General features: G+C 51.5%; 1 pseudogene; it reads left to right on the top strand.

Moving 5' to 3' along the window:
- The first annotated feature begins 9,748 nt into the window (after nt 1–9,748).
- On the top strand, nt 9,749–11,142 carry LOC125626100 (interferon-inducible GTPase 5-like; annotated as a pseudogene).
- Nucleotides 11,143–22,691: the final 11,549 nt, after the last annotated feature.

The raw sequence follows: 22,691 nt of genomic DNA, 5'->3' as shown, positions 1-22,691 counted from the left end.
GGACCAAGGAAATGCGGGGGACAACTAATGAAAAACAGGGCCCGATGCTGCTCAGGAGGTGGTGGAGAAGGGCCTGGTGGTGGGGGGCGTGTTCATCCCCCTAGAGCCCCTGGAGGACCTGGGCATACGGGTGGTGTTGACCTCCGTCCCGCCCTTCCTCCCCAACGCTGCCCTGTTACCTGCCCTCTCCACCCTGGGGAAGCCCATTTCCGTCATCAGCCCTCTCCCGCTGGGCTGTAAGGACCCCGCCCTCCGCCACGTTCTGTCCTTCCACCGGCAGGTGCAAATCCAAGTGCCGCCGGGGGCACGTGACAGGGTGGAGCTCGAGGGGTCCTTCCTGGTGCCCTACTAGGGGGCCCATTACTGGGTGCACTATTCGACGGGGGAGGCCTGGTGCTTCCTCTGCTGGGCAATGGGGCACGTCCGGAAGGACTGTCCCCTGGCCCGGCACGGAGGGGCATCCGGGACCCCCGAGCCCCACAGCCGACACCTCTCCTCCTCCTGCCGTAACCCCCACTCGGGCCGCAGGGACAGCCCCCCCGTTGTGCCCAGACGAGCGGGCGGGTCTCAGCTCAGATAGCCGCCCTGAGCCCTGGAACCGTCACCCTCACCCCTGGCCCTGCCGACCGGCCCTCCCCCTCCACCTCAGAGGGCTGGGTACTCATCCGGGGGAAGCGGGGCGCCCGCAAATCGCGGCCTCAACCCCCCCCCCAGAAAGATGCTGTGGGGGGCTGATGCTGCTCCATCTTCCACCACGCCCCCGGAAGGAGCCCAGCAGGAGGCGCTGGCCGTGGAAGCCATGGCAGCAGATGGGGGCGGTATCGCCCCCCTCACGGAGCCCCCCCCAGGGAGGCCTCTGCAGGAGTTCCCCTGGCCCCTTTGCCACCTCTGCCCCCCGCCACCGCCGCTGCCGGGGCAATTGTTGCCCTGGTTACTGGTGGGGAGGACTCTGGGGCTGCAGGAACTGATTTTACCTCAATTTTTGAGGACATCGAGGCCCTGGGTCTGACCCCGGTCACCCAGGGGGAGGACGACCCCCCACCAGTGGGCCTCGATCTTGGCGGCGGTTTAGTCCCACCGCCCCCTCCTCCTCCCTGCTCCTCACCCCAAGTTGTCACCCCCGCTCTGTCCTTGGAGCACCCCTGGCCCTCCCTATCTGCCCGGCCACAGATGTCACCTTGTCTGAGGCCACCGAGCCCCTCAGGGCGACAGCTGATGCCGAGTGCCCGGGCCCCAAGCCTGTGGGTGCACCATCCACCACCCGGACAGAGCGGCCAGTCTCCCCTCCGGAGGGGGGCCCCACTGAAGACTCCACCAGGCCTGACGCCGTGTCTGCGGGTGGCGCGCTTGTCGCGATTCCCGTGCCCGGCATCGGTGAAGGCTCCTCTCCCGCCCCCATCCCCTCAGCCCCAAGCCCCGGTTGAGAGGAGCCGCACCCCAGCAGCTCGGCTGCTGGAGACCGAAAACCCATCTCTGTCCCCGTTCCCTCCCCATCCCTGTCCCCGCTCCCTATCGTGTCCCCTCTCCTGCCCCGGCCTCCACCCCAGATCCTGCTCCCGCTTTAGTCCCTGCCGCTGATCCTGCTCCCAACCCTTCTCCTGCCCTAGTCCCTGCTCCTGCTCCAATCCCTGCCCCTGATCCCGCTCCTGGCCCCACTCCTGCCCCCAATGCATTGACAGCTGCTCTCCTCTTCACTTCCCATGCTGCTGCCACCTCCAAGGTTGTCTCGTTTTCACTGCCCATGGACAACCCTCAGGGGGCAGTTTTCGTGTCTCCCCTTCCCGACATTGTGGGGGCTGCACTATTCCCTCCGCCGACCCCTCCCTTGCTGGGGATGGGGACGGGCTGCACGGAGCAGCCGCACTGGGGCTTGGCCCCTTGTTTGCCCGTCTCTGCAGGCCACGAGGTTCTCTCAGGGGCCCCTCCGGAGGACGGCAGTGGGTGGCTGCCACGTCCCCCTCTGCACTGAGGGATGAGCTGCGCTGCTTCCTAACAGACACCCGTGGCTCGAAGGGCAAGGTGCAGCTCGCCCTCCAGCGCTGGGGGGACTTCCATCGCGTCCTCCGGGCCGTGAAGGCCCTTTTGCGGGAGGGGAGAGGGACCGGGAGGCAGAACATCGCGGCCTACCAGCGGGCCCACAAGTTCCGCAACTCCCTATTGACCTTTGGGGTCGAAAGCGGGTTGTTGCAGGGCCCGCTGGAGGCTGTTGATCATCCTGCCCATGAGGATTCGCCCCAGCCCTCCCTAGGAAATTTACCATCTTTGCTACATTAAACACCCGGGGCTGTAGGGTGGGTCTCCGCAGGAGCCAGGTGCTCTCCTTCCTTTGGGAAGGGCGGTACTCTGTGATCTTCCTGCAAGAGACCCACACAGCCCCAGCCGTCGAGGCTAGCTGGAGGCTGGAGTGAGGGGACGGGGTTTATTTCAGCCACCTCAGAGCCCATTCGGCTGGGGTGGCCACCCTGTTCTCCCCCGAGCTACGACCCGAGGTGCTGGGAGTCGCCAAGGTCGGGCCAGGCCACCTGCTGCACGTCCGGGACTACGTAGAGGAACTGGTGTTGAACTTGGTCAACGTCTATGCCCCGAACAAGGGCCTGGACCGGGTGCGTTTCTTTCGGCAGGCGTCGGCCTTCCTCGGCACTCTGGATCCTCATGAGTGTGTCCCCATTTATGAACCTCCGTGGCCCCAGTCAGGAAATGAGAGCAGTTAGAGGAAAAGAGCAACGGTTGGTGACCATCAATCCACTTAGTGCTGGACACATAAATGTGAAACAAGTCATTAGAACTAGTGTTTGGTGGTGCACGTTTTCGATGCTCTTTGTGCAAAGGGAAGATAACAGACTGGCATCTCGACGAGGGGCAGAGTTAAGGAGATTTGGTACCTTGCTTTTGAAATACAACCTTCCTTCTCCATTGACAAGCCTTCCTAGTTTTTTGGAGGTATTTGATTTCTCTCTCTCTCTGTTGGAAAAAAGACTACTAAGTATTTAATAAAATGAATGGCTAGGTGCCCAGCAGTCATCTGACACCCTGCACTAAGGGCATCAGAGCCAGTGACCCACCGTAGCAGCATAAATTCAAACGCTAGGAACGCTGAAAATTAGACTGTAACTAACTGATCTTTGGTGCTGAGGACATACTTGCAATGGGTATGTAGACACCCAGCAATGCAGATAGGTGCCTGGGAGGATTTTCAAAAGCACCTGGCAGGTTAGGTGCCTAACTCCCAATAGGAAAATCCCACAAAGCACCTATCGGCTTCTTCAGTGCCTAAATACCTTGGGAAAATCTGTCGCTGTCCCAAGAGCCTGCAGAGTACAAAGCTGAACTCAGGTCACCGGGCTCCAAGGCTCACAGCCAAACCACTGGAGCAGCTGTCTGCCCTGTTTTGACTTGCTCTCTCTTTTTTTGCTACCAAGTGCTAAAAACACCCCAGCCCCTCCAATAACAGAAGTTTTTACCCCTGCTGAACCCCTCTCTTTTTTAGTGTGTTCTCACTCAGGATCCCTTTGTCAGATACATTTAAAATTCTATTGTAAATTTCTACCTTAAGCCCAGAAGCAACATACCAGTTTTGAGAGACAAGGTGGGTGAGGTGATATATTTTATTGGACCAACTTCTGTTGGTGGAAGAGACCAGCTTTCCAGCTGCACAGAGCTCTTCTTCAGGTCTGGGGTAGTTTTGAGGGAGATGTGACCTGTTGGCCCTTATTCACCCCACTGTTACCCCAGTTTTACATTGGAAGGGCTCACGCTGGCCTAAAACTGAACTAACACAATAGTTATCAGGCCTTTTGTGTGCGTTTTAGAAGGGGTCAAAATCAGGCTTGTAATGGAAATTCAGCCAGAACCTTAACAATGGGATTGCTCCATAGCTAGGAGCCCCACCAGCAGAGGGTGCTGGCCAGGGGAGGTGTACACATTTATCTCCGTTTGCTCCCAGGCACTAATACCCTTGGCATCTAGGTAGGGCTACAGGTTCAATTCTATTAATAAGAGGTCAGATAACCAGGATCAATCAGGTTATTAATCAAAGATTATTGGTCAAAGATTAATCAGCACGATACAGGAGTGTAAATACATCACTGATCTGGGGAAGTGGTACTGCAACCTGAACCATTCCAGCTACCTGCCAGAATATCCCCCCTTTATAAACCATGCTTGTTTATGGACAAAGGGGCAATGAAAATTCCTTTCTCATGACTGACTGACCTGTGGAATTCCTTTCATGGCATCTCAATTTATTTAGACTCATAGACTTTAAGGTCAGAAAGGACCATTCTGATCATCTAGTCTGACCTCCTGCGCAATGCAGGCCACAGAATCTCACCCACCCACTCCTGTAATAAACCCTAACCTAAGTCTGAGCTATTGAAGTCCTCAACTCATGGTTTAAAGACTTCAAGGTGCAGAGAATCCTCCAGCAAGTGACCTGTGCCCCACGCTACAGAGGAAGGCAAAAAACCTCCAGGGCCTCTGCCAATCTGCCCTGGAGGAAAATTCCTTCCCAACCCCAAATATGGTGATCAGCTAAACCCTAAGCATGTGGGCAAGACTCACCAGCCAGACACCCAGGAAAGAATTCTCTGTAGTAACTCAGATCTCACCCCATCTAACATCCCATCACAGGCCATTGGGCATATTTACCGCTAATAGTCAAAGATCAATTAATTGCCAAAATTAGGCTATCCCATCATACCATCCCCTCCATAAACTTATCAAGCTTAGTCTTGAAGCCAGATAGGTCTTTTGCCCCCACTGCTCCCCTTGGAAGGCTGTTCCAGAACTTCACTCCTCTGATGGTTAGAAACCTTCGTCTAATTTCAAGTCTAAACTTCCTGATGGCCAGTTTATCTCCATTTGTTCTTGTGTCTATATGGTATTGAGCTTAAATAATTCCTCTCCCTGAGCCAGGGCTGGCCTTACCATGAGGCGAACTGAGGGGGCCGCCTCAGGTTCCAGACTGTGGGGTGGGGGGCACCACTAGGACCCAGAGTGTAGAAAATTGTGTCTGCTGCTGGTGCATCTGTATTCTCTGTGCTCAAGATGCACAGAGATGGGGGAGTGCTGGGCTGGAGGGAGGAGGGCACAAGAGACATAACAGGGAGGCAGGAGAAAAGGGGAGCGGGAATAACAGAAAGCAGCAGGAGCTGCAGGGAGAGAGAGGAGGAGGAGCCTCTTATGTACCTCTCGAGCACCCCCAGGAGCCTGGACTGTTAACACCAGCTTCTCAGGGAGCTTCCGGTTTCCTGCTGCTTCCCTGAACCCACTTGAGGGGAACAGGCAGTCAATTGAAGTAGTAGGAGCCAGTTAGGCCCTTAAGACGCTGATATCTTCCCTCACTCAGGCCCTGCTACCAGCCTGCTTATTTGTCCCCTTCAACTGAGCGTTGAGAGTCACTCTAGCTGGCACAGAACAGCAGTCATGAGTGAAGGAAGAAAACGCCTCTCTAGGGCAGCATTCAGAAAAAGAAAGAAAGCAAAGGAAGCTTTTCTATCTAAGCAGGAAGGAGCTCTCCTGAGAGACACAGACACAGATGTTCAGGGTGAGCCTTCCGGCCCCAGTGAGGATGTGAGTGGTGAGGAGATGCCTGATCTTCCAGTTAGTCAGAGTGCAGGTGACCTGGCAGCTACTGCAGCATCCATATCTCCATCTCAAATGGATGTAACCATGCACAGTCCTGAAGAAAAGTGTAGATCAGAGAAGAGTGTGGTGGAGGCGCAAGAAACAGCTGCTACTGAGTTTAGTTCCTTAAGTCTAGATGATCCAGGACTGTGGACCCACTTGAGCAGTAACCTGAGGGACTTCCTGGTACTGCATGGGCCACAGCAAGTGAAAAACTTCATGTTCCCCAAAGACAGTGAAAATAGAAGTTTCCATCCAACACATTACTGGCATGAAATCCCCAATGGTGACATGGACAGACCATGACTTATGTACTCAAAAACCCAGAATGGTGCATACTGTTTTTGTTTTTTGTTTTTTGCAAACTCTTCCGGTCTAATGTTCCAGCCACATTGGGTTCTACAGCAACAAAGGACTGGAAAAATCTGGCTAGAAATCTGGCATGCCATGAGAAGGCAGCAAATCACCAGAGAGCTTTCCACAGGTGGAAAGAGCTTGAGATGAGACTAAGGTTAAAGGCCATCATAGATGATCAGCATCAAGATAAGATTGCATCAGAGTCTCTTTACTGTCAAAATGTTCTGAAAAGGCTCATTGCCATTGTGAGAATGCTTGCAACCCAAACCCTAGCACTGCGTGGCATTTCAGATCAGCTGTATGTGCCAAACAATGGAAATTTCCCTAAAATTGTGGAGCTGATGGCTGACTTTGATGCTGTACTCCGGGAGAATCTAAGAAGAGTCACCACCCAAGAAATGTACACACACCACTACCTTGGAAAAACAATTCAAAATGAGATCATCCAGTTACTGGCAACAAAAGTCAAACAAAAGATTGTGGCAGATCTGAAGTCAGCAAGATATTACTCTGTTATTCTGGACTGCACACCTGACATCAGCCATACGGAACAAATGACTTTAATAGTGCGTTTTGTAACAACCACAGAACCGAGTGAAAATGTCCCTGCAATGGTGACTGTCAGAGAGCATTTTTTAGAATTTATTGACATTAATGATACTACAGGAGCTGGTATGACAGATGTGCTTCTTAAAAAGCTGGCAGAGACGGGAATTGTGACAGCTGACAGGAGAGGTCAGGGCTACAATAATGGTGCCAACATGAGAGGAAAGAACAGAGGAGTGCAGACACGGATCCAAGAGTTAAACCCTTGAGCTTTTTTTGTCCCATGCAGTTCTCATTCATTGAACTTGGTGGTCAGTGATGCAGTGAGGCTGCTGAATTTCTGAATGTAATTCAAAGCATCTATGTATTTTTCTCTGCATCAACTCATCGATGGCAAATTTTGAAGCAACATCTGGGAACATCCTCTCTGACACTGAAACCACTGAGTGCCACACGATGGGAAAGTCGAGTGGAGGCGATAAAGCCTATCAAACACCAAATTGGGAAGATAGATGATGCCATAGTTGCCATTATGGAGGATAATGTTATGACAGGAATTGTTTGTGGGAGAACAGTGACAGAGGGAAATGGAATCACCAGAAATATACATAACTTCAAATTTCTGTGTGGCTTAGTGTTGTGGCATGACAAACTGTTTGAAATAAATGTTGTAAGCAAGAGTCTGCAAGGTGTTGACCTATATCTCGAGCAATGGAACAACTGAACAAAGCAAAGTCATACCTACAGTCTTTCCGGTCAGATGAGGGATTTCAAAACGTTCTGAAGAGTGCCCAGAAGTTGGCAGAGGAACTTAGAATCATAGACTTTAAGGTCAGAAGGGACCATTATGATCATCTAGTCTGACCTCCTGCACAACGCAGGCCACAGAGTCTCACCCACCCACTCCTGTATCAAACCCCTAACCTATGTCTGAGCTATTGAAGTCCTCAAATCGTGGTTTAAATTGTGTTTTAAAGACTTCACACTGAAGCTATTTTCCCACCCATTCAAGAATACAAGAGTCACCGAAGAAGACATTTTGATTATGAGGCATGGGATAATCCCATGAGACCGCAAACAACAATTCAAAGTTGAATTCTTTAACCAGGTGCTAGATTGTGCAATACAGTCAGTTGAAGAATGTTTCATGCAGCTCAGGGAACACAGCAGTATATTTGGGATGTTCTATGATATTCCCAAACTCCTCACTATACCTGAAGAAGACCTACACCAGCAATGCAGGGCACTAGAGACAGTGTTGACACATGATGACATGCGTGATATTGATGCGAGTGATTTAGGTGATGAACTGAAAGCCCATTCAAGATACATTTCAGCAGGATCAACTCCAAAGACTGTTCTGGAATATATGTGCACAAATAAGATGACCACCCTCTTTCCAAATGCTTTTGTTGCTATGCGCATACTTCTAACACTTCCTGTAACAGTTGCCAGTGGAGAACGCAGCTTCTCCAAGCTGAAGTTCATGGAGCAGGTCCTCAAGGAATCAATTCTGAAGCACTTAGAGGAGAGGAAAGTGATCAGGAACAGTCAGCATGGATTCACCAAGGGCAAGTCATGCCTGACTAATCTAATTGCCTTCTATGACGAGATAACTGGCTCTGTGGATGAGGGGAAAGCAGTGGACGTGTTGTTCCTTGACTTTAGCAAAGCTTTTGACACGGTCTCCCACAGTATTCTTGCCAGCAAGTTAAAGAAGTATGGGCTGGATGAATGGACTATAAGGTGGATAGAAAATTGGCTAGATTGTCAGGCTCAACAGGTAGTAATCAATGGCTCCATGTCTAGTTGGCAGCCGGTATCAAGTGGAGTGCCCCAAGGGTCGGTCCTCGGGCCGGTTTTGTTCAATAACTTCATAAATGATCTGGAGGATGGTATGGATTGCACCCTCAGCAAGTTTGCAGATGACACGAAACTGGGAGGCGAGGTAGATACACTGGAGGGTAGGGATAGGATACAGAGGGCCCTAGACAAATTAGAGAATTGGGCCAAAAGAAATCTGATGAGGTTCAACAAGGACAAGTGCAAAGTCCTGCACTTAGGACGGAAGAATCCCATGCACCGCTACAGACTAGGGACCGAATGGCTTGGCAGCAGTTCAGATAATTCATACTATCTCTGACGCCATCCTACAGACTGGCAAGCAGGGGGCTCTCCTTAAAAGACAGGGAATGAATGAGGGAGATTGTGGAAATGAAAGTCCCACTTACTACTGTTGTCTCTTGGGGCCATGGGGTTCACCATTATTTGCAGGGCTATTTGCATTAGGAGGAGAAATCGAAGACACAAGTCAGTCTTGTTCTTGGTGTGATCCTGTTTATTTACACAGAGCGCACACACAGTTGTGGTTTCTGAACACAGCAGAAACAGTCACAGGCAGTTTCCTCACTCCAAAATCCCCGTGCCTGCCCTCCAGTGGGCTCTGTGCCCAAGAAACTCTGTCCCTCTGCTTCCTCTAAGAGATGGTCTACACTGCAGAGTTAGGTCAACCTAATTACATCGCTCAGGGCTGTGAAAAATTTCACATCCAGCCAACCAAAGCTCCAGGGTACACACTGCTAGAACTAATGAGCCTGAGGCCCCGTGGAGGTTCTCCATCATGCACACAGGATCTCAGGAAGGGAGAAAAATGGCCCTGCCTTCTTCCAAGCCTCTGATAGTCACCCAGTCCCCTCTCCCACCCACTCTGGCTCTCCTGGAAGCTCTAGCAAGAGATTCCTGCTCTAGATCAAAGGTGGGAAGAAGGGCTAGCGATTCTGTAGTGAGCAGAAGGCTTGAGGGGTCTGGAGTTCTTCCTCCCTTCCCTGTGGACTCGCTGAGCTCTGCAGGGTGGGGAAAGCCCCAGCAGGCTGATTGGGAGCCATTACCCATTCCAAGCACTTCATGGGAATCTTCTTCTTTCTCTAAGGAAATTCTTTGGCTTCCTGTTGGGAAAATACTAATCCTTTTCTGGGATTTCACGTGTCACATGTTGTGTGAGCCCTTCCATTCCCAGAAAACCAGAGGGGGTGTCTCTCCTGGCATTCCTATGGGGGCAGAATTAAGGTTATGTGCTTGAGCTGAGTGGAAAGTGTCACCTTAACTTCACCTTTCCCATTTCCTGCCCAAACTTCCACTGGACTCACTCATGTGAGCTGACGTCTGTCTTCTGTCTAAACTAACCGTACGTGGAATATCTCCCTGTCTTTTCGCAGGCAGACTGAGCAGTGCACTGGAGTTGCCATGGCTGGGTTAGATGCTAAAGAGCTTCCCAAGATACCTGAAGAGGATGTGGAAGCACTGAAGGCTGCTCTTGGGACAGGAAACCTCATCGAAGCAGCTGTTAAAGCGAAAGAGACTCTGGATATGGCTGATGAAATCACTCTGGACATCGCTGTCACGGGGGAGGCGGGCTCTGGAAAATCATCCTTTGTCAATGCCATCCGGGGTCTGGGGGATAGAGATGAAGGTGCTGCTGCGACAGGGGTCATTGAAACGACAATGGAGCCCACTGCTTACCCACATCCTAGATACCCAAATGTAAGAGTCTGGGATCTGCCAGGGATCGATACCCCAACATTTAAACCAGACACGTACCTTGAGCAGGTGGATTTCAGCGACTACGACTTTTTCATCATCATCTCCAGCCCCCGCTTCAAATACCACGACATTAGCCTCGCCCAGGAGATCCAGAAACTGGGGAGGAAGTTTTACTTTGTGCGCTCCAAGGTGGACCAGGATTTGGCAAATGAGAAAAAACTGTATGAAGAGGTTTCAGAGGAACAGCCGTGTTAGTCTGTATTCGCAAAAAGAAAAGGAGTACTTGTGGCACCTTAGAGACTAACCAATTTATTTGAGCATGAGCTTTCGTGAGCTACAGCTCACTTCCTGAAGAAGAGAAATGCTCCTGCGAAAAGGCCACGTCAGCACAGGGAGCGTGCGATCCTCAATGCCATCAGAGAGAAGTGCATCAAAGGCCTGGAAGCAGCAAAGGTGGCCTCCCCACGGGTTTTTCTTGTCTCTAGATGGGACTTGGGCAAGTACGATTTTCCCACATTGCAGGAAACGCTTGTGGATGAGCTCCCCAGTCACAAGAGACTCGCTCTTCTACGATCCCTGTCCCATGTTTCGAAAGAAACCGTGGAGAAGAAAAAAGAACAACTGCAAAGGCAGATATGGCTGAAAAGTCTGGTGTCATGTGGAGTCGCTGCCATTCCTCTCCCGGGTCTCTCCATTGCTTGTGATGTTGCCGTGCTGGTGACGTCCCTGAAAGGGTTCTGCAGGGACTTCGGCCTTGATGAAAAGTCTCTCGCTGCACTCGCTAGACACAATAACACGCCCATTGCAAAGCTGAAGGCCGTTATACAGTCCCCACTGAGTGAGGCAATAACACAAGATCTTGTAATTACGCTACTGACCAAGTGCGCAGCTGGGGCCGTTCAGTATTCAACAACTTCTTAAAAATTTATACCTGTGGTAGGTTCCGTGGTATCGGCAGCAGTTTCGCTCCCTACCACATACCTCATGCTGCAGAATTTCCTGGAGGATGTTGCTGCTGACGCTCTACGAGTGCTGGAGGTGGTTACGGAGGGAGCCGTTTCAAACCCAGATTAAAACCCGCAGCCCCTGAAAGGAAGAAACGTCAGGACGTGGCTGAAAGGATCCAAGTAAAGACCCTGTCCCCGCCGGAGCTCGGAGCTCAACGCTCTGGGAAGTCTCATGAAAATGCTGCCTTTCTCCATCAGGGGGGAAACTTCACCATAACTGAGCTCTGAGCCCCATTTCCACTGAGCTCCCCCACCCACCCTAAAAATGACGTCATATTGAATTTAATTCAGCCATAAAGGGGCGGGGGATCCTGACTGACACTGTTCTTTGTGTTTTCTTTATTTCACCAGCGAAAGAGGCCAAGTTGTGATAAAGCTCCCCAGGGTCCCCAGTGCCTTACGCTCTCTGCAGGGGAGCTCAGGGAATGGTTATTTCAGGCCCTAGCCAAGAGCAGGGCCATGGCAGAGCCCATCTTACTCTTCACTAGGAAACGACAGGGAGCGACACCAACAATTACTCGTTCTAGCCACAGATTTTCCACTTCTTGGTTCCTGTTGCCCTGAAATTGCAGCCTTGGCAGGCGCCACGTTAAGCATGTGGGTAAATTCACTCAGAGACAATCTTAAAAACCCTAAGTGCTGACATGACTTGGGGACGACCCCCGGGTGCCAACTCCAGGGCCCAAGGCAAAGGAAACAAGCTTTTGACCACAGATGCTTTTGCACTTTCTCCCAGGCTGAACCCTGTCCGGGGAGGAGCTGCCTGTAACCTCCCACAGAGCCCCCGGACTGACCTGCAAACGCCTCCTTCAGCCTCACCCCTGCCATGGAGCCTCTGGATCCCTCGACAATGGCCCGCAGCTGGAGCTCTGGGAGCGCTGCCCCTTGCGTTATCCCAACCCTCTCCCTGCTCCCTTGTGCTCCCCTGTCTGCCTGGAGCACCCGCCTGCTGGGTCTAGTCTTAGATTGTCAACTCCCGGGGGCAGGGCCTATCCTTTTGTTCTGTGTCTGTACAGCACCTAGCGCTGCAGGGCCATCACCCCCAACAGGGGTCCTAGGTTTTCCTTTGAGACAAGAATAGATTAAGAAATGCTTAGACTGATCCTTGTAATTCTGTCTCTATGCTCATAGGTTTAACCAGTCCCTTATGCAAAGGTAGATTTGTCCAGGGAAGCACCTGTGTCTGGCTGAGCTAGTAATCCTGAGAATGACCCTATATTTAAATGGAGAAGGGTCTGGCTGATAAACCCATATTGGATGCTTGATAATTACCTAGCTGAGTGGCAGCTGTCACTTATACTCTGGGCTGTGCTCCCATTCACGGCTGGGGAGTTTGTGTGGAGAGAGGCTTTCATGTTTAATGCTGAGTTTATGGACATCTATTGCTCCTTGATTTGCTTTCTCAGTGTGAGCCGATTATGTAGTTTATTATAAGAGCCGATGACTGAACAATTCATTTGAGCAACTGGAGACTCCGATACATTGCAGCTGGGTTGGCCACTTGTATAGCCAGTGCATCAGCCTCTGCCTTCCCTCAATGACCCATTCATTTGTTGCTTTTGTTTTCATAATGATTAGCAGTCCGGTTCTGCTCCCCTTTCACCCCCCCAGAACGGGCCGCTCTTGTCTTGTAGAAATGATTTAATATTTCAATGATAATGAACTTGCATTTAACCTGGACTAAGAGCCCGTGTCTCTGAATTTCGCTATTGCTAAAGGCTCATGTGCTGCCGGCACCCAGTGCCAGAGGCAAACAACAGCAGGGGTTCGTTGCCCGGTGTGCGTCACCCAATAAACACAACGGGGGGAGAAGCAGAAAAGTTTATTTGCAGCTGCAAAGAAGGCACAGGGAGAACAGAATCTCAAATCCTGCACACCAGAGCGGGTCATTACACACACTTTTATATTCCTTAATGCTACTGCACTGCACATCAGCCAATTAAAACTTTGCACAAATACTCTGCCTTCCTTATATGGGTTACAGCAATGTTTATTTCCTGCAACCTCTAACAAGCATTCCTAGCAACTAAAACAACCAGGTTTCAGAGTACCAGCCGTGTTAGTCTGTATTCGCAAAAAGAAAAGGAGGACTTGTGGCACCTTAGAGACTAACCAATTTATTTGAGCATAAGCTTTCGTGAGCTACAGCTCACTTCATCGGATGCATACTGTGGAAACTGCAGAAGACATTATATACACAGAGACCATGAAACAATACCTCCTTCCACCCCACTCTCCTGCTGGTAATAGCTTATCTAAAGCGATCATCGAGTTGGGCCATTTCCAGCACAAATCCAGGTTTTCTCACCCTCCGCCCCCTCCCCCCAAACTCACTCTCCTGCTGGTAATAGCCCATCCAAAGTGACCACTCTCTTTATGTGTATGATAATTAAGGTGGGCCATTTCCTGCACAAATCCAGGTTCTCTCACCCCCTCACCCCCCTCCAAAAACCTACAAACACCTACAAGAGCTCTATCAAATACAGGTGTCCCCCCCCCCTTTTTTTTTTTTCCCAAAAAACACACACACACAAACTCACTCTCCTGCTGCGGAATCACCTGATCAACATCCTCTACAGCAAACAGGGAAAGATTAAGAATGAGCTCTCAAAAATGGATACTCTCATAAAAAACCAACCTTCCACACAAACTTCCTCGTGGCTGGATTTTACTAAAACTAGACAAGCCATTTACAACACACACTTTGCTTCTCTACAAAAGAAAAAGGACACTAAACTTTCTAAACTACTACATGCTACAAGGGGCCACAGCAATGGTTCCCTCAACCCACCCAGCAATATTGTTAACCTATCCAACTATACTCTCAGCCCAGCAGAAGCAGCTGTCCTATCTCGGGGCCTCTCCTTCTGCCCCTCCACCCCCACGAACATGATACAGTTCTGTGGTGACCTAGAATCCTATTTTCGACGTCTCCGACTCTAGGAATATTTCCAAAATACCTCTGAACAACATACTAATCCACAGAGGCCTCCCTACCAACACTACAAAAAGAAGGATTCTAGGTGGACTCCTCCTGAAGGTCGAGACAGCAGACTGGACTTCTACAGAGAGTGCTTCCGCCGACGTGCACGGGCTGAAATTGTGGAAAAGCAGCATCACTTGCCCCATAACCTCAGCCATGCGGAACGCAATGCCATCCACAGCCTCAGAAACAACTCTGACATCATAATCAAAAAAGCTGACAAAGGAGGTGCTGTTGTCATCATGAATAGGTCGGAATATGAACAAGAGGCTGCTCGGCAGCTCTCCAACACCACTTTCTACAAGCCATTACCCTCTGATCCCACTGAGAGTTACCAAAAGAAACTACAGCATTTGCTCAAGAAACTTCCTGAAATAGCACAAGATCAAATCCGCACAGACACACCCCTGGAACCCCGACCTGGGATATTCTATCTACTACCCAAGATCCATAAACCTGGAAATCCTGGGTGCCCCATCATCTCAGGCATTGGCACCCTGACAGCAGGATTGTCTGGCTATGTAGACTTCCTCCTCAGGCCCTACGCTACCAGCACTCCCAGCTACCTTCGAGACACCACTGACTTCCTGAGGAAACTACAATCCATCGGTGATCTTCCTGATAACACCATCCTGGCCAGTATGGATGTAGAAGCCCTCTACACCAACATTCCACACAAAGATGGACTACAAGCCATCAGGAACACTATCCCCGATAATGTCACGGCAAACCTGGTGGCTGAACTTGGTGACTTTGTCCTCACCCATAACTATTTTACATTTGGGGACAATGTATACCTTCAGATCAGCGGCACTGCTATGGGTACCCGCATGGCCCCACAGTATGCCAACATTTTTATGGCTGACTTAGAACAACGCTTCCTCAGCTCTCGTCCCCTAATGCCCCTACTCTACTTGCGCTATATTGATGACATCTTCATCATCTGGACCCATGGAAAAGAAGCCCTTGAGGAATTCCACCATGATTTCAACAATTTCCATCCCACCATCAACCTCAGCCTGGTCCAGTCCACACAAGAGATCCACTTCCTGGATACTACAGTGCTAATAAACAATGGTCACATAAACACCACCCTATACCGGAAACCTACTGACCGCTATTCCTACCTACATGCTCCAGCTTTCACCCTGACCACACCACACCATCCATCGTCTACAGCCAAGCTCTGCGATACAACCACATTTGCTCCAACCCCTCAGACAGAGACAAACACATACAAGATCTCTATCAAGCATTCTTACAACTACAATACCCACCTGCGGAAGTGAAGAAACAGATTGATAGAGCCAGAAGAATTCCCAGAAGTCACCTACTACAGGACAGGCCTAACAAAGAAAATAACAGAACGCCACTAGCCATCACCTTCAGCCCCCAACTAAAACCCCTCCAACGCATTATTAAGGATCTACAACCTATCCTAAAGGATGACCCAACACTCTCACAAATCTTGGGAGACAGGCCAGTCCTTGCCTACAGACAGCCCCCCAACCTGAAGCGAATACTCACCAGCAACCACATACCACACAACAGAACCACTAACCCAGGAATCTATCCTTGCGACAAAGCCCGTTGCCAACTGTGCCCACATATCTATTCAGGGGACACCATCACAGGGCCTAATAACATCAGCCACACTATCAGAGGCTCGTTCACCTGCACATCCACCAATATGATCTATGCCATCATGTGCCAGCAATGCCCCTCTGCCATGTACATTGGTCAAACTGGACAGTCTCTACGTAAAAGAATAAATGGACACAAATCAGATGTCAAGAATTATAACATTCATAAACCAGTCGGAGAACACTTCAATCTCTCTGGTCACGCAATCAGAGACATGAAGGTCGCTATCTTACAACAAAAAAACTTCAAATCCAGAGTCCAGCGAGAAACTGCTGAATTGGAATTCATTTGCAAATTGGATACTATTAATTTAGGCTTAAATAGAGACTGGGAGTGGCTAAGTCATTATGCAAGGTAGCCTATTTCCCCTTGTTTTTTCCTACCCCCCCCCCCCGACGTTCTGGTTAAACTTGGATTTATGCTGGAAATGGCCCACCTTGATTGTCATGCACATTGTGGGAAGAGTGGTCAGTTTGGATGAGCTATTGCCAGCAGGAGAGTGAGTTTGTGTGTGTGTGGGGCGGGGGGTGAGAAAACCTGGATTTGTGCTGGAAATGGCCCACCTTGATTTTCATGCACGTTGTAAGGAGAGTGGTCACTTTGTATAGGCTATTACCAGCAGGAGAGTGAGTTTGTGTGTGTATGGGGGTGGGGGGCTGAGAAAACCTGGATTTGTGCTGGAAATGGCCCACCTTGATTTTCATGCACGTTGTAAGGAGAGTGGTCACTTTGGATAGGCTATTACCAGCAGGAGAGTGAGTTTGTGTGTGTGGTTTTTGGAGGGGGGTGAGGGGGTGAGAGAACCTGGATTTCTGCAGGAAATGGCCCACCTTGATTATCATACACATTGTGAAGGGAGTGGTCACTTTGGATGGGCTATTACCAGCAAGAGAGTGAGTTTGTGTGTGGGGGAGCGGAGGGTGAGAAAACCTGGATTTGTGCTGGAAATGGCCCAACTTGATGATCACTTTAGATAAGCTATTACCAGCAGCAGAGTGGGATGGGAGGAGGTATGTTTCATGGTCTCTGTGTATATAATGTCTTCTGCAGTTTCCACAGTATGCATCCGATGAAGTGAGCTGTAGCTCACGAAAGCTCATGCTCAAATAAATTGGTTAGTCTCTAAGGTGCCACGAGTCCTCCTTTTCTTTTTTTAAACAACCAGCACATCCTGTCTGGCCTTGTAGCTGTCTCTCCTGTTATCTTTAACTTGGTGTCAGCAAACCTTACACTATGAGGCATTATCTGCGGCTGCAACATTGTTTTAAGAGCAAAAGAGCTTACTCAAACCAGCCAGGCCTGAGTTCTATTAAGGGGGGTTGAAAAGAAGCCCTTAGGCCTACAGCAGGGAGACTTCCTCGACCCTTATGGCCTTCCATCCCCTCAACTTAACTAGTGGCCATGCCCTGGGGTCTCCAACACATGGTTTAAGGGCATTGCTCTGTCTAGACAGGAGCTCTTCCCTCCGAGTGTCACTAATTGGGGGTTTAACAAGGGGGGAGAAATGCATCTGTAGAGTATTTGTGAAGAGAAGAAGCAAAACCCTGAACCAGCAGCATCGCCAGCAACAAGGGTCAGGTCTTTACCTTGGGGGATTCTCAACAGTTTCTTCACTGTGACTCGAGCCCCCACCCAGTAACCTAGGAAACTGTATCCCCTCGGGGCACCTTTGCTGCGCAAATCTGCACCCACTCGCAAGCACCTTGTTCCCCAGGGGGGACGGAGGAACAGAGGGTTCAACAGAAGAACTTTGCTGGCAGAGGGAAGAGGAAGGACGGGGTGAGCTGGGACAAACGTTTACAGTTCAACACCTTCCCCAGCTACTGTCTCAGGGCGCATCTGTCACAGCCCCGACCAATTGGCCCCTGAGCGGCTGATCCAGTTTGTTCTGCCTCCCAGCCCCTCGCTCACAGTCTGTGGCTGCAGGAGAATCAGGGTCCCTGGGGCTCTACCCCCGTCCTGCTCTGATGATGTCAGAAGTGGAGGCACGTGTGCGGGGACACGTCCATTGGACCTTAAACCTAACGCTGCCATCGCTCCGCCGTTCTGGGGCTCTTAGGATGATTTCAGCAGCTCGGACAGGGAGCCTGCACCAGAGTCTTTAGGTGAACGTAGACCCTGAACCCAGTCACTGTTCAGGCTTTGTCCAGCTGGTTCCCACCAGGGAACTCTCCAGAGTATCTAACCCCGATGTCCCCAAACCATCCACACTTGATATGTAAACGAGCTACGGCCTCACTCAGTCCCTTTGCCCTCCAGCAGAAGCCAGCAGAGAGCTCCCTCTGGTACCTGCCTCTCTCATGGACTTCAGACCCCAGGGCTCCCACTCCTCCCCCCTGGGTCTGCCCCTAACTGGGTTCCCCCTCCCTTGTATCGTCTTCTCCTGGCCCTGGCCCAGCTGGGGTCACTAATTATCATTAAGTCGCCCTATCACCACCAGCGGGGGGCTAGCTGCCAGCTCACAGGCCAGGCTGAGCTTGGCTTGCCTCAAAGGGCCGGCCAGCCTGTGACACCTCCCAGAACAAACCACCCCACTGCACGCACAGCGCAGAGAGAGGATGAGAGGCACCGAATCAACGTGACAGACGTCCGTCACCTCAGTTAGCACCCGACCGGAGAGTGCTCGGATCCCCGGGGGATGAGGTCGGGATCGGACCTTGGAGAGAGTCCAGGCTGGTCCGGGAATCACAGAAACCGGCCTGAGTCTCAGGGGAAGAATCTCCCAGTCGCGTACTCAGGTTTGTTCTTCAATCATAAGACAAAATTAAGGTCCCATCTCCTCACACCCAATTTCTCACTGTCTTGTGAACTGTTTGTCTTGCTCCCACAGCCCCATAATTCCTGCCTAATAATGAACTCTTCCCTCCTGAGCCTTTCACCACAGAGCTTTCTACATACGAATTAACCCTGTCAGCCCCCTCGGGCACAGCGCTGCTCCCAGTGGAGCTGGCGGGATTTGTGCCACAGACCTCAAAGGAGCAGGATTCCCCCTTTCACAGCACAGAGAAAATAAGTGACTTGCTCAAGATTGCACAACAGCTGCAGACATCGAGCTCACAGTGGAAACCAGGAGTCCTGGCTCCCAGCGCTCCCGCTCTACATTCAGATTTTATTACTTAATGAAGCAGCAGTAACATGCAATGCACAGTCCCTGCTGTTCCACCTAGTAAATACACTCTGTGCATTACCCTAATTAGCCACCAGGTGCCACTGCTGTGCTATTGAAGGAAACGTTACCCAGACTGGCCACCAGGTGTCACTGTTGCTCCATCAGAAATACCCACTGCCCCACCTCCTGGGGAAGGGCAGCCAATCAGAGCTGCTGCAGGTGACAGGCAGCTCTCTCCCCCTCCCCGCAGGAGGCAGAGGAGTGTTTGGGGAGGGGAGGGGGAGAGGGGACAAGACCCCCCCCCCAGAAGTGCAGGAGGAGCAGCAGTGGGACTTGGGGGGCAGAGCCGATGGGGGGCTCGGGATGTGCAATTAATGGCTGGTCTCGGGGAGAGGCAGACGTGGGGCTGGGAAGGGGGCATAAAATTAATTATCACGTGGGGGTCTGGGGAGAAGCTAGAAGCTCCTTTCTATCCAGCAGGCACGAGAGCCAGAGTCACTCTGTACATCGGGGAGAGCCGGGCACAGTCATTGTCTCTGACACACACACCGGGGCAGGGGAAGTTCAGAAATCAAAACCCACAGTGTCAACTTTTCAAAAATATCTCATGATTCTTGGCCCAAACTTGTGGGTTTTGTAAAAAAAATCTCATGATGTTTTGGGTCTGACTGGCCATTTCTGAACATTCGGGGCTGGTGTCCTGCTCCCAGCACCTGGGATCCCCACACTGCAGCTCTCACAGCTGGTCACAGGATTGGTAGCGACACGTGGGATGGTGCCAGGCCCTGGAAGCTGGTTCCCAGGATGGGCGAGGAGCCACCGGGCAGTCATGGTTCAGCCCGTCCTGCTGACTGACTCCTTCCCATGATGCAGTGCTCTGCACGTGGGAATTACCCCAAAGCCCCTGCTCCCGGTGATGGTGCTGGGCTCTAAGGGACACATTCGTCTGGAGTCCCAGAACGCACTGGCTGGCGGGGGGACACTGTACCTCTGTGTCCGTGCTGCTGAGCGCGAGCTGTGCCAGGCACAAGGCAGGGAACAAGCTGTTCCAGCCAGCTCGGAGCTGAGCCTGCTCCCTCGCTGGGGCAGATGCTCTGGGAGGGGAGGACTCAGCCCAGCCACGCTGCACACAGCAGGGACGCATTCGGCCACGGGGGCGGCCACACCACGCTCACGAGATGCACGATTCCCACAGGATTCTCCAACCCCCCCCGGCATCCAGCAGCTCCCCTTGTTCCCCGGGGAGGGGGGATGGAGAAATCCTCTTTGTTCCTGACGGGGGGGCTGCTGTGCCCTGCACACGTCTGGAAATCTGACCCTTGGAACTGACCCTGCTCCATTTCGCACCATCCTGCAGCCTGTCAGCCTCGGAGCAGCAGTGACACCTGGTGGCCAGTCGGGGTAATGCACAGAGTGTGTCCTCCCCCACCACCCCTCCCTACCATGGGAGCAGCAGTGACACCTGGTGGCTAGTTGGGGGGATGCACAGAGCATATTTCCCTTGGAGCAGCAGTGGCTGGTGGGAATATGCCCCTGCTCTTCCTCCAGGTTTCCTGATGTCCAGATGCCTCCAGCCACCTCTCTCCTAAAGCCAGCAGGAACAGGGCTCTTGCCCTACAGCCCTCACAAGATCCCCAAGGACAGCAAATGTGAAGGAGGACAAAGGGCTGCAGGGCTTTGTCCCTTAGGGGGTCTTGGCCCATCTGGGAGCCATTCCTGGGGAAGCCTCATGGTGCAGAGCCCAGCTTCTCTGGGCTGAGCTGACTCTGTGTCTGCAGAGGAAAGGGCAAGTGAGACGTGATCGGCTGTGGAAGCTCCGGTTCCCATGGGACCTGCTTTGCTGGAGACGAGTTTTTTATTACAGGAGGTGGAGAAAGTGACTAGGGGAGAGGCTGTTCGGGGTTTGATTCTGACAGACAGGGAGGAACTGGTTGAGAATCTGAAGGTGGAAGGCAGCTTGGGTGAAGGTGACCATGAAATGATAAGAGTTCATGATTCTGTAACCAGGTGGAGTCGGCACCAACAAGGGCTGGGCTCAAAAAGCAGGAGTCCCTCTTAACAACACTGCACAGAACCAGCTCAAGCCCCCACCCAGTGATCGGGGAAAATTAAACACCACCCCTGGGTGCATCTAAGAGACAGTACTTCCCCACTCACGAGCACTGAGCCTGCGTACAGCAGAGAAACCTTTTAATAAAAAAGGGAGTGGAACCTGGCATTAATTTGGGAAAACACCATAACCATGATTCAAACACATCTGACCATGAGCAAAACTCCTGCCTCGGAGTCCAACATTGTGCGTGTCCCCACTAAGCGCACTAAGTCGGTGGAGTGCGTCCCCAGTTCTGTAGCTAGCATCGACTTTCGGAGCGCTGCACTGTGGGTAGCTGTCCCACAGTTCCCGCAGTCTGCACCGCCCATTGGAATTCTGGGTTAAGCTCCTAATGCCTGATGGGGCAAAAAACATTGTCACGGGTGGTTTCGGGTACATGTCATCCGTCACCCCTCCCGCCTTGAAAGCAACGGCAGACAATCGTTTCGCGCCTTTTTTCCAGGCAGGCGCCATACTGCTTTCAGCAGACAGTGCAGTAGGGCTGCAAACGTCATCATCGAATGACCGCTTCTGCGGGCACTCTGCTCTCCTGGTGGTCTCGGAGGGCCGCTTCTGCTGCGGCTCTGCTCGGCTGCTCTTGTCTCGCCATGCCACGGCAAGCCTGCAGCCCGCTCAGCTGTTGCGTCCTGGCAGCAGACGGTGCAGTACGTCTGCAAAACTGGTCATCCAACCACCGCTTCCCCTGCAACTCTGCTCTCCTGCAGACGCCATACCACGGCAAGCGTGGAGCCCGCTCAGATCACCGCGGCAGTTATGAGCGTTGTAAACACCTCGCGCGTTATCCTACAGTATGTGCAGAACCTGCAAAAGCAGGCGAGGAGGCAACGGCAGCGCAGTGATGAGAGTGATGAGGACACGGACACAGACTTCTCAAAGCACGGGCCCCGGCAATTTGGCCATCCTGGTGGCAATGGGTCAGGCTCATGCCATGGAATGCCAATTCTGGGCCCGGGAAATAAGCACAGACTGGTGGGACCGCATAGTGTTCATAGAATATCAGGGTTGGAAGGGACCTCAGGAGGTCATCTAGTCCAACCCCCTGCTCAAAGCAGTACCAATCCCCAATTAAATCATCCCAGCCAGGGCTTTGTCAAGCCTGACCTTAAAAACTTCTAAGGAAGGAGATTCCACCACCTCCCTAGGTAACCCATTCCAGTGTTTCACCATCCTCCTAGTGAAAAAGTTTTTCCTAATATCCAACCTAAACCTCCCCCACTGCAACTTGAGACCATTACTCCTTGTTCTGTCATTTGGTACCACTGAGAACAGTCTAGATCCATCCTCTTTGGATCCCCCTTTCAGGTAGTTGAAAGCAGCTATCAAATCCCCCCTCATTCTTCTCTTCCACAGACTAAACAATCCCAGTTCCCTCAGCCTCTCCTCATAAGTCATGTGTTCCAGTCCCCTAATCATTTTTGTTGCCCTCCGCTGGACTCTCTCCAATTTGTCCACATCCCTTCTGTAGAGGGGGGCCCAAAACTGGATGCAATACTCCAGATGTGGCCACACCAGTGCCAAACAGAGATGAATAATCACGTCCCTCGATCTGCTGGCAATGCTCCTACTAATGCAGCTCAATATGGCGTTTGCCTTCTTGGCAACAAGGGCACACCATACAACAGAATCTCATAACTTCATATGCACTGAAGATATACATATTTAGATAGAACAGTGACTTTCAGCCGATCGTAACCTTTTCCCTGACACCTCACATGGCGTGCTTTGTATGCAATATCACCGTTATATACAGATGATGAATATGGGGGG

Source organism: Caretta caretta, chromosome 24 (genome assembly GCF_965140235.1).
Source record: "Caretta caretta isolate rCarCar2 chromosome 24, rCarCar1.hap1, whole genome shotgun sequence".
NCBI classification, from domain to species: domain Eukaryota; kingdom Metazoa; phylum Chordata; order Testudines; family Cheloniidae; genus Caretta; species Caretta caretta.
The sequence above is the reverse complement of the archived record's forward strand: the minus strand, read 5'-3'. Positions and strand labels throughout refer to the sequence as shown.